Below are 13,906 nucleotides of genomic sequence, written 5' to 3' on the forward strand. Positions count from 1 at the left end.
AATGGTTTCCTTCATATTCTCGGTGTGAGAATCCAGGAGTTGTGGCCTCTGTATGAACTTGGTTAGAGGAAGAGACTGGAGGAACAACAATCGTGTAGATGATTAAGCAAGTGGGATATGACACTGTCTATCGTATAGACGATGTGTTCAATCGTGTAGAAGATGGAAGCCTATCGTATAGACAATACCCTGCGATCGTTTAGCTTCAACCAGCTGAGTGAACTATCGTATAGTGACATTCCACGATCATTCAGTCTATCTATAAGCTATCGCTTAGTGAAAAAATTTCACTTGATAGCCTTACTGTGAGTTTCTTTCCGAAAGTAGCAACCCTTTAAAATTAGTAAAACCTTTTTCCTTTTATTTCACGGTTACCATAAAACCACCAATAACCTCTCACTCAATTGTTTCTTAGAGAAAAAGAGATAATTATCAAATAATTAATATTATTAAAAATATATATGATAACCAATTTACCATATTATATTTATAACCTATAGTTTTAATATTTCATCTCATGAAACGTATAAAGCCATAGTTATTTTTCTATTTTATGGTACTTAATGTAAATCCATTTTACATTAATCTTCCACTTGATTATCTCATACACCACACCGATTATATCATATATATTCGAATTTCCTCTTGTCAATTGAAACATTTCAAAAACAACCAAGAACAATTCTCAAACTTGGAAATCCATGAGCTTACCAAGGACTTTATGGACCCTGTAGTCTTGAAGCCCAATGGTAGTGAATATACGAACTAACTTTTTAGTCATCGGAAATTCCACCACATTCCGTTAAACTGTCGGGCACTTTCCCAACTAGAGACCACAACGAACCACTCTCCTCACTTTATATATATTTTGTGTCCCAAATCAAACCAATCAACAGGCATATAATGCTTCAAGAGATCGCTCGAAGTTACAGCTGGCCAATTTATTGTTTTTCTCCACGTAGTTACACTAAACTCCTTAAGTACACTAATTCCTTCTTAATGAACTATAAGTCATAAGTTCTACTATGGATTGGAGTCTCTCTTCCAAAGAGAGGTTGGGCCACTATATTCAAGACCGCAAAGTTTTCAACCCTTAAGGGACCAAATCTATCTATTACCCCTGTTTTCGGGAAAGGAGTGAATTTCCATTTGTGTAAACTGAGTTCCCAGCTCCTCAATCAGACAAATCCCCAAAAAGGTAGGCTTGTTGAGTTGGCAATCTAGCCACTCTCACCCATACTAATCAAAGTTCGCCTTCAAAGGTAGGAGTTTCCAAAACACTCAGGATTAAGGTCATATTACTTATGGTCATTTAGGTGAGATGTAAGTCTCAAGTATCAACGATGTTATATAAAGAGATTATTCATCTTGTGGTCCGGTCTTATACAAACTCTTTGTATAGGACACCCCTGCTTGCATGTCTACATGAATGGTCAGGATCAACCATCTGTAGTAGTTCACAACACTTATAAACCTCTAAACAACGGACCATCTTCGTAGTGTCACAAGGATCAGGTATCCCTCTTTAATTCTTATACTACAGACGTTTTTAGGTTATCATTTAAGGCATGATTCACTTGTATATCTCATATACATGCTTAAGTTTACATACAATAACCATGGAGCTTTGTTTATTGGATATGAGTAAATGCAAATAAAACAACTCTTATTTTATTCATAACAATGTGTATAATATTTACAAACTACGAGACTCCGGGAGAAGTAGGACACCAATCCCAACAAATATGTAGCTTAATAGAGATAATATGTAGCTTAACAGAGAAAACACATAGCTTAAGAGACGAAGCAAACCTTTTCCTTCCCATCCTCTTCCTCGAACACTGTTGTTAATTCTTGTGTTTTTGGGGTTTTTAAATGTAGAAGTTGTATATCGTCAAAATGATCTTGTATTTGAATCTCTTGTGTTTGTGTATAAGATTCCTAAAAATAAAATTGTTTTTGTTGACTTAGATAATTACCTTTTGCTGACAATCTATTTTTTGTTTGAAACAATTGCAAGTAATAAAAACAAGGTTATGAAATTATAGAAAATACTTACATCATTTCTTTGAAAGATATTCTCTTCAAGATTTCTCCAATGATCAGGTTATAAGCACTCCCATGATATTATTCTTGGACTTTGATTGCAAATTTTTCTTCCAAATCTAATATCTATTGTTGAAAGTTTTGGTATTATTTCGAATGTCCAATAAACTAGTGCCAAAGGGAAACCTTGAAGGCATACAAAATCCTTTTCAGTAGAAGAACCCATTTTGGAAAATTGATATGTCAAGTTATATGACAATCGTGCCCAAGGATAGGTTTTAAATTCTTCTTTATTGTCTAGTAGCTGTCTCTTATACACATCTAGATGTGTATAAGAGACAGGAAAAAGATAGACTTTTATCACTGTGTATTGCATACCATGAAATGTGATAAAACAATGATAGTGTCTATAACTATCTATCATCGATAGACACTTATGGAAATCTGAATTCTATCATTGTCTATTGTCTCTTTATATACTAAAGCATGACAATTGTAAGTAGCCTATGAATGATAAAACACTATCTATAAAAGAAATATCAAAACACCAATTGTAAGTGGCCATAACTAAACGTATCTAAGAAAACATGGTATGAATGATAGACAACATAAAATATATGAGAAAATGTCCATATCACTAATAGACAGTGATATACCCTTATCAATGTCGATCATAGTTTGTTTATACCTTTTAGTTTTAGTTTTCCTTATTCTCCCTTTTGAGTTTTGTCTTCTTTTGTTTATTTGATGATCCTTCTTCTTTAACAGTCTTCCTTTTGATGTTGCTTACCATTTGTACACAACATTTAGGGTTAATAAATATTACCAGTAAACAAAATCAGATTTAATAACTACAATCACGAAAAGAAAAGAGTTATACCTTTTGTTGCTGATGTAGTGGTAGACGAAGCAACAAAAGGATTAAGAAGAAGAAGAAGAGGATCAAGACAGCGAACGAAAAAGAGACATAAATATAGGAAAAAAGCAGTGAACGAAGTTGATTGAAGAAAAGGACCTAAATAGAAAAATGTTGGAGAATATCAATCAACTTCAATCAAAGAAGCGTCGTGAAGCAGCGTGATGGAAAAGAACCAAGTCGACGTGAAGTAGCATGATGGAAGAAGAAGAAGAAGAAGAAGAAGAAGAAGAAGAAGATGAACAGTTAATCGTTGAAGAAGGAGACGAAATGTTGGAGGGAAAAATTGGCTGAAGAGGAAAAATCGAGCTGGGCTTGTTTGGTATTTCACACCATTTTTTGGCTTTGGTTGGGCTGCAACTTTCATTAAGTTTTTTTTGCTACAGATTGTAATTACTTTGGTCCAATTTTTTATATTTAAAAATCTTTTTTTTTTGTTAGGATTATAATATTTTAATTAGTTGAATTATATCATATTTATAATTGACTACAAATTAAAACCAAAATTTATAAACTAATATATTATTTTCTGAATAAATTAGGGTTTACTTAGTAGATAATCTAAATTTTGTTTAAGGTTTTTGAAATTCCAACATTAATTTAAATTTGAATCTACTTTTTAAATTTGCTATCACATATATATTTGAAAGTATGAAATAGAATATATTATTTTTCAAGTAAACTACCGAGAGATTCTTAATCATTTCAATGTGAAAACAAATATATATATTTGAACACAAAAAGAGATATGAAAAGGTGTGATGTTTAATTTATTAATAAATATTTTAATGGTTGTCCTTTGCCACAAATGGCAACTTTTTATATTCCCTTTTCAGTATTTATTACTCTCTCGTCATATTGTGTTGTGTACCATCCTTCTTTCTCTCTTAAAATTATAATAAACAAATATGTTAAGATACCATTTTAGTCCACATTACACTTGTAGTTTATTTAATTTTAGTAACATTTAAATGTTTAATGTTATTATTGTTATTTTAATAAATCTTAAATTTAGTCTATATTACATTAAAAAAATTGTTATCAATTAATATTTTTATTGTAAAATTTGAAATATTGTATTTTTATGAACATTGTTGTTATTATTTAGTTAATTTTGATCAAAATTAATTAACTTCGAATGACTAAATTTAAGATTTGTTGAAAGTACAATAGTTAAATACATTTTAAGTACATTAATCAATGTTGATGCCAAATTTTGGCCAGGAGAAATACACTTGATCTTCACATGACATCAATAGTGAATTTTGTGTGAAGGGGAGAAGAACGTTGCCTGCAAATGAGAAAATCTGCACACGGTGTGGTACTTGCCACATGCTCTTTGATGCTTAAATTAGAGAGTGAGAGAGTGTGGAAGCTAGAAAGTTTGAGTATGATTTAAGTTCTCTCATATGAAGTTATAATGATGTATTTATAGAGAAAGTTGACCTAGGTTGTTCCCTAGGGTTTCGAAGTTGTCTTAGAATAATTGTATAACCTATCGAACTGAGGGGTGTGTCCAGTTTCATTTTTGGTAAGATTGAGGCCGAACGCTTTTCTTAAGCAATATTTCGAGTTAAAATGATCTCTTGAGTCAGGGTATTTGGTAATTAAGGCTTGACCTCGATCTTGGTCGAGGGCAAACACATTGGCTTGGACCAAGTTGATCCATTTTTCTAGTCCCATTTTGGTCCTAAGTTGTCATTTTTTATCGGTATCATGTTTTCTTTTTGACTTTGTCGTTCCTATTTACGTTAGATATAGATTATATCCTTCAGTCTAAAATCAACCTATAATAATAAAAAATGAATAAACTTCAAAGTACAAAGAGTAAAATGAGTGAGAATGATGATTTCTAATTACTAATCTCTTAACAAATGACTTATATTTTAATCACTTGAATTATTCCAAGTATTTCTACCCAAAACACATTCATTTCATCAACGTTTTTTTATTGAATTCTGTGTCGTCTTATGCCCTGAACAAAGGTGTTTAGAATGTTAAAATACAAAGTTTAATTTTTATTGAGTTTTGTGATGTTGTCCTGTCCCCGTAGCCTCATCATTAGAGTTATTTTAGTCCTTTGTATTTTTAAATACCTAAACTTATTTTTCTTACCTTCAATAAAAGGTGCTAGGTTATTGTTCACAATTTTTAAACAAAAAAAATATCTATTGTGCTTTTTTTTTTTTTTTAATGATAATTATTACAGAAAATCACTTTTTGAGTCCCTTGATTTTGAAAAATATGTGTTAGTTATTGAATTAACAAAATGTATCTTTTTAGTCCTTGATTTTGAAAAATGTGAGTTATTGAATTTACAAAATGTGCATTTAGATCTATGACTTTTTAAAAGTACCCTTTTAATTACTGAAGTTTTAAGAGTAGGACTAAAAAATTCCTAAAGTAATGATATTAAATGAGAAAAATAATTTTCAAAATCATCTCTTCTCTTTAAAATTTAAACTTATTTTTCTAAGGATAATTGCAGTTTGTAGCATTTTAAGAATAATAACAAATGTATAACATCATTTAAAAAAATTGTAAATATAGCCAAGTCTATCAGCGATAGACTTCTATCATTAATAGACTTTTACGAGTGATAAGGTCTATCATTGATAGACTCCTATCAATAATATGGTCTTTCACTTATATACTATTTAATTTGGTCATATTTGTAAGTTTTTTTACATTATGCTATATATGCTAATACTTTGGATCTAATGTTTATATTTGCAACTATCCCTTTTTCTAATTCAAAATGTCATAATTATTTAAAATAATAAAAAAAATACGTGAGAGACCTTATAAATCTATTCTAAAAAAATTGGAGATTAAAAGATACATTTTGTAAAATTAGGGACAAAACCTACCTATTCTTAAAAATTCAAGCACTAAAAAAATTTATTTTGAAAACTCAAAGGCCAAACACATCTATTCTTTAAAATTTGATAGCTCCAAAATGTAACTTTTCTAAATTACTATTATCATTATTTTTCCAAGTTTTATTAAAATTGTCTTGTAACTAACAATATGGATTATTTTTTGTCTAAAAAAACAATATGAATTATTTCAATATATATATATTGTTTTGGGCAAAAACTAAATTTGAAATTCAATTGTATAGGGACTACAATGAAATAAAGACTATATATATAATACACAGACGAACTAACGTGATATTTAATTTTACTAGGATTGGAAGAGAGAGATTGCTGGTAAGGATTTTATATCAAATGAATTATGGTAAAAAAAATCCAAAAATGCATGAAAAATAAAAATAATGATACATGTGGAGTGAAAATCTAAACATACTAGCTATACCATTAAATGAGCTTGCTAGTGTTCTTTTTTTTCCCCCTTTTCGAAGACTATAAGTTGGGATTTGAACCTATCACATTTAAATAATATTATTAATGTCTTTTATTTGACCTGTTGAAAGCTATGCATAAAGTCAACAAATTCTACTTTGCTATATGAGGAAAATTTAAGAGAAATTATTATTATTTTTTAATTAGAATAAGAATAGAAAGGAATCAAATCTTTGATCTTAAAATTGATAGTAAAATTTTACATTAGTTGATGTTCAATAGTAATATTGTTAATGAGTTTGTGATTTATGCAAATTATATAGGATAAAAGAAAAGCAAAGGTAAAGGTTTTGCGATAGGTTTTCAATTTTACCCTAAATAGATCTCTCTTTAATGAAATTAAATTAAAACACATGTCATTTGGTGTACTAGCCAAGAAAAATATATTTTTGACAACAAAAGTTTAGTGTTCAACCATGTAAAAGTTTAAATTAAAAAAAAAAAAAAAAAAAAGGCATAATTACGAGTAAGTCTTTAAACCATTGAAGGTTATCATGAATTATTTAAGATAAAGCCGTAAAAACAAATTTATAAATTTAAATTCTACTAGAACAGAAAGCCACAAAACAATCACTTCCATACTAAAAAACTGAGAGAAAGAACAAGAAAGCTGGTAGAACAACAAGACCCACAAAATGAAAGATATATGGCCAAAACAATAATACAGAATCTTAAGGCTAATTATTCTAAGCATTTGGCTTGGAAACAATGCGGTGGAGAGCATGGCGATGCCGGGGCTATGTCCTGGCGCTGTTGGCCGGAAATCATCCTTCAACCCTTCCGTATTGTGCACCGATTGATCGGCAGTGGCAATGGCAGTCACGGTGCCACTTCTCCGGACTGAATGGTGGCCAACTCCGGGGCTGTTTCCAGGCGTCGTGGGGCGAAAATCGTCTTTGCTACCAACATCAGACACCCCGAAAACATCACCGGAGGAGAAGCGTGGAGGAATTTGAGATGAAGAATGAGGTTTCAAAAGCCTTCCTTGGATTTGATTAGTTCCAAAGGCTATGAAGATGGTAAGTAGAAGAATGGCACATTGGCATATGGCTTGAAACTGGTAATTTCCCATCTGAAAGGGTTTTTTTTTTCTTTTGTTTTTTTTCCCCCTCCTTCTTCTTTCTGAAGGAAGAGAGAAAATCTAGGGTTTATGAAATGGAAGGATGGTTTTGTTGAGTGAGGAGAAATGATGATTTAGAGCGGGAATTTATAGGGTTAATAGCAATACCTAAAATGGAGGGTTCTCATTCAATAATGAATAAACTAATGCTGCATGTGGGGATTCAAATGATACTTTGATTTGAACGGTTTATAATGTTTGAGGTGAACTTGTGGAGGGACCTATCAAATTATAAAATGTTACACAATTGTACTTAAAAGTATATCAAATTAATATGTTTCTAATGTTACACAAATTGTACAAAAATAAATGTGTACGTCCTCATAATTTCCTTATATTATGACCCATACACACTTTCACTAAATTACAATTTTTGTTTTAAATTACTTGAAGGATTGTTTGGGGCACATAATTGGTTATAATAGGTTGTGGTTATTAAAGTGTATGAGATTGTTGTAGTCTATAAAGTTGAGTAACTAATGTATGGGATTAGACTCTTATAGTATGGATTCAAATAATTTGTATTTGGAATATAAACTATTATAGTCTTGGTTCAAATAGTTTAGGTTTAGGGTGCAAATTATTTTAGTTCGAGTTTAGGGATTATGTATATTTGGATTGCTGACTTTTTTTAACACGAAGCTCTTAAGTACGAGTTTAGGGTTTAGGGTTATTTTCTTTTTCGTTTTTTTATTTATTTGTATTGTATTATACAAATATTAGTACCTTGAATATCATATTTTGTCAATAGAACTAAAAAAAATAATCCCAACATTTTTTTAGTGTTTTAGTTTTAAAGTTGTTTTATTCTCCATGCATTTGGTCATTTTGAGCATGTATAAACATCTTTGAACATGCAAAAATACTTAAGATTAAACTAAAATTTCATATAATTGATTGAGTGAGAAAACTTCATATTTGAAAGAATACAAAAGAAATCAATTTTCGAACTCCATAATATTATGCAAAAACATATATCTAGGAGTGGTAGTTATCAAGTATAGGCCACAATCACTATGACATACAAAAGATATTATCAATTTAGATATATGATTTAATATATGAAGTTTTAACCCTTCTTCTTGAATTTCTTTTGAATGATAATCTTATATATATATTATATATATATATAAGATTATCATTCAAAAGAAATTCAAGAAGAAGGGTTAATAGATCGTGTTTGAAAAGGAACTTGGAATACTAAAATAAGTTATTATATTATATGAATTCAATTAAACTATATAAATCATTGTAAAAGATTTCTTAGAAAATTTCTTATCTTATTCTCCTAGTTAAATTTATGAATGACTTTATTTTGCCATATACACACAATTTTCTTCCTTTAAACTTTGTTGAGACCCATGAAACAAGTTATATATTGGAACATGTTTTGATTGACTAGGAAAAATTCCAAAAAGTTATTTTTCATTTAAACACTTTTAATTGAAACTGTTCAAAATAAAAATACTCATGTGTTTGGTTACATTTTCTCAAAAATATTGTTTTCAAACACAAGTTTGTTTAGTTTGCTATACATTAAATATATTTGTATTAATGTCAAATCATTATAAAAGAAGACTATTCAAATTAAAACGTATGAATTTATCGTTGGAGTGATCGTCGGAATTGGTTATCGAAAGTAACTATTGGAGTTTGGCCATCAGAGCTAGTCATTTGAGGTAATTGTCATCAAAAGTAGGTGTCAAAGGTGGTCTTCGCTAGAATTGGCCATCAAAGCGATCACTAGAATTGGTTACCGAATGGTGGTCATTTAGAGTTGATCGTTGGAGGTGGTCATCAGAGTTGGTCATTAGCAAGTTAGTCATTGAAAATACCGAAAGAAAAGATGGGTGGTTATTTTAAATAACCACTAAATGGTAAATAGTGATGAAGGATTAAAATAACCCTAACTCCCAATTTTCTTAACAATCGCTCCAAATATTGAGTGACTATAATTGTTCATTGAATTCATTCAAATGAGTGACAACCTCCCTTGATTAATGATGGGAATGGATTGGGATGGGTTGTAATTATATTACAATCCCACGTTTGGATACCCGTAATGGGGTTGAGATTACAAACTCATTCCCGTCCCAAAGTATCTAGCCATTATCCCATGGATTACAACCTTCCATTCTAGACGCCTTTCTGTCTTCTCTTTAATTTACCACATGTCCTTTCAATGACTCTCTGACCATGCTGTTGATCAATTCTGGTGATCACCTCTGGTCAATTCCAACGACCACCTCTGATAACTGTCACTAGTCGACTCCAGCAACCACCTTCAGCCAACTCTAGTGATCATCTCTGACCATTACCCACTCCTAACCACCTCCAGCAACAATTACTACCAATTATGGCGGTGATCACCCCATACCACTAATCTAATGACCATTTAGTTTAAATTATTAATTCATAATACTAAAAAAATAGTAATCTAACTTTTCACTTTCTTAATTGGGGTAAAGCCACATACAAAAGGTGCGTGGTTATTTATATGTGTACATTTTTTTAGAGATAAATTTTATTTTGTTTTATCTTCTTAATTTAAATTTTAAGTTTCAATTTGGTATTACTATCAACTCAATTGACACATGAAATCACAATAATTACCTAACAAATTTAAGGTGATCAAGTTAAACTTAGTTTAGTAGTAATTGACTTGCATTCATTTATTTGAAGTTAGAACTTCAATATATTTCATTTATTGTACTCAATAAAAAAAAGACTATATATATATATTATGAATGTATACTAAGACTCTTGTATACTAGGTCTCCTTTGGAGAGTCTTTAGGATTTGGTTAATTTGGTTAGGTTTCATTCTTAAGGTGTTAATACAGTATTTATACCCTTATACAGTTCTTTGTAAAGATATATTTGATAAACACTATTCTTAGAATTAGTATTTATACCCCCCCTTTCCTATGATTCTAACAGTTCGTTTGATCTTTTCCCTTCTTCTGCATCTTCTGATGATTCTGAGATTGAACAGTCTGTGCCTGTCTTTGTTGACCTTGTTCAGCCATCTGTTCCACCTGTGGAATCTAGACCTGTTCATGACCCTATTGATGGAACATAAAGAACACATGCATAGTGGAAGCGACGAAAACGACAATATTCTAATTGCAATAAAAACAAGAATAAACATACAAAAGAGATAGAAAATACAACCTTTGAAGACTCTACCACTCTCCCGAGCTTGATCGACATCACCAACGGTAAATCCCGCTATTCTCCGGTTGAAGAACACGGTTCCGAGACCGTTATGTTAGTGACAATAAGGAAATTTCAGTATAGAAAGAAGGAGAGTAAAGAGAAATGAGGTGGAAGATTATAGGTCAAAAGTTGAGGAAGCATTAGTTTTACAAATTTAAAAAACAAAGCCTTTTGTAGAAAACACATGCAAAATCTCATTTTGCATGTCTTCCACCTCAAACTCCACTAGCATGTAATCTCTAAGTGTCAAGCTTAGAAAAAGCCACTTCAAAGTCCTATTAGTGGGAAAATCCAACAATTTGATTTTTCCACTAACTAATTTTTTGTTAAAAAAGAAATACAATTTTCAAATTTTGGAAATTTTTAATCAAAACAATTTCAATTAAATAAAATAAACAAATTTAATATCATATATTATATTGTTTATGACACCTAGCTTTGATTAATCACATTAATCAAGTTTTAGAAAACACTTTTATGCTAATGATCAAGTATACTCTACAAAGTAATTAATTAATAAATTAATTATTTAATTTTAAATTATATCTCATATAAAATACAATATTTCCTTAAGAACGAATTTGAACATTTCAAATTCTCACTTCACCTAGTTCTTCAATTTTGTTCGTATTGAGCTAGCAAGGAGACCCGATGGACCTACAGATCATGGACTCCAACGATTCGAGACTAACCGGTCAAACTCTTTAACCTAGTTAATCAATATTTGTTAACTAATAGGACTGTCCACTGACTGTAGATATATTATGTGTTCATTTGATATAACCATCATCGATAAGTTGATCCTTCACAGATTGTTCGTAACCTCAGCTAGGTCAAATACCGAAATACCCCTAAGTTAGATCTTTTCTCCTTATGTACCACTGTCTCTCTTATGAACAATTGATTTAAGATCATAATCACTAAATCCATTCCCTCTCAGGCCAACGAGAGGATAGGGCCCCTTGTTCAAGACTTGGGATCAGCCTTTAAGGGAACAACCTTACTACTATCCATAAAATGGGTAGGAGTGAATTCCATCTTACAAATTCTCTGTCCTCAGCCATTTATCTGATCTTATCCCTGAAATGGGAGGCATATTGAGCAACGACGCTAGGCTTACCCTCACCTATGTAGATCAAAGGACAATGTGAATAAACAGGAGTTCATAGACAGCTTAGGATTCAGATCAAGTTATCTAGGTCATCAAAAAGTGAAATTAATCAGTGTTTACAGTAAACGGTGTTAATACATAAAAGTGATTATTTCATGGTTTGTCTTACACAATCTCATCGTGTAGAACACCCCCCATCTCTACATGAACGAATTGATCACATCGTTTATGACACTTTACAACATTTATAAAAATCATAAAGTGGGCCGTATTCGATAGTATCTCCAGAAATAGGTACCCAACCTAATCCAAGTACTATAGATGATTTAGGCTATTTTACTCGAACTTGATCAAGTTTATGTCTCCACATAAGGTCCAAGTATTCATGACAATAGCCAAGGGTTTTTAGTTTATTGGATTTAGAGCTATTAAACAATCAACAACACTTGTCTGAATAAACTTCATATATATATATATATACTAAGTCTCCTGTATACTAGGTCTCCTTTGGAGAGTCTTTATAATTTGGTTAGGCTCTATTCTTAGGGTGTTAATACAATATTTATACTCCTATATAGTTCCTTGTAAAGATATACTTGATAAATACTATTCTTAGGATTAGTATTTATAACCCTCTTCCCTATGATTCTAACGGTTGGTTTGATCTTTTTCATTCTTCTGTTTCTTCTGATGATTCTGAACTTGAATAGTCTATGTCTGTCTTTGTTGACTTTGAGCAGCTGTCTGTCCCACCTGTGGAATCTAGACATGTTCATGACCTCGCCTTTTCTGTTCGACACTCCACTAGGTTAAAGGCATCTTCTACTCTCCTTCGAGATTTTCACTATTTTTCTATTATCAGTTCCTTGGTTGAACCCACCTCCTTTCGCAAGGCAAATACTAATCCTCTGTGGTAGCAAGCTATGAAAGAAGAACTTCAGACTCTCGATAAAATGTATACATGGGACTATGTTGACTTACCCCCTGGAAAGAAACCCATTGGTTGTAAGTGGGTCTACAAGATCAAGACCCACTCTGACGGTTCTGTTGAGCGTTATAAAGCTCAGTTAGTAGCAAACGGATATTCTCAAGAGTATGGGATCGATTACGAAGAAACCTTCGCATCTATAGCATGAATGACATCTGTTTGGTGTCTCTTAGTAGTTGCTGTAGCTAAACAGTGGCCACTTTTTCAAATGGATGTCAAGAACGCCTTCCTTAATGCGGCCTTATCTGAGGAAGTATACATGAAACCACACCCAGGTGTCTCTTGTCCATCCTAGAAAGTATGCCTCCTCTGACGAGAATTGTATGGTTTGAAGCAAGCCCCTCGAGCTTGGTTTGTAACTTTTAGTTCCACTATCATTCAACTTGGATATACGTTTAGTTTTCATGACACGACATTATTTACACGGTAGACAACTCATGGTATTGTTCTTCTTCTCCTGTATATTGATGATATGATTATTACTAGGGATGATCCTCAAACTATCTATGATTTACAATGCTATCTTGGCGAACACATTGAGATGAAGGACTTGGGTTCACTCAGTTACTTTCTTGGCCTTGAAGTACTATTGAGCTCTGCCAGTTATTCATTGTCTCAAAGTATGCCTCAAATCTTTTGGTGCGCTTCGGTATTATTGACTCTGCTACAACTCCAACACTACTCGATCCCAATGTTCACTTGAATCCGTTTGATGGAATTCCACTTGAGGATGTCAACCTCTATCGTTAGCCTCTCGGCAGTCTTATTTATCTGACAATCACTCGTCCTGACATTGCATATGCTGTTCACATTGTTAGTCAGTTCATGACTGCCCATCGGACTATTCATTTTACTATTGTTCTTCGTATCCTCCATTATGTCAAAGGTACTTTGGATCATGGACTTCAATGTTCTTCCCAGTCTTCCCTAATTTTATCAGGCTATTTTGATGCTGATTGGATTGGTGATCCTACTAACCAGCGTTCTACCTCCGGTTATTGTTTCTACCTTGGTGATTCTCTCATTTCTTGGTGTAGTAAGAAGAGTGTTGTTTTCTATTCTAGTACAGAGTCTAAATATCGTGCCCTGGCTGATGCTACGTCAGAACTCTTGTGGCTTCGTTGGCTTTTTGCTGATAT

This window comes from Benincasa hispida, chromosome 10, assembly GCF_009727055.1.
Source record: "Benincasa hispida cultivar B227 chromosome 10, ASM972705v1, whole genome shotgun sequence".
Classification (NCBI taxonomy): Eukaryota; Viridiplantae; Streptophyta; class Magnoliopsida; order Cucurbitales; family Cucurbitaceae; genus Benincasa; species Benincasa hispida.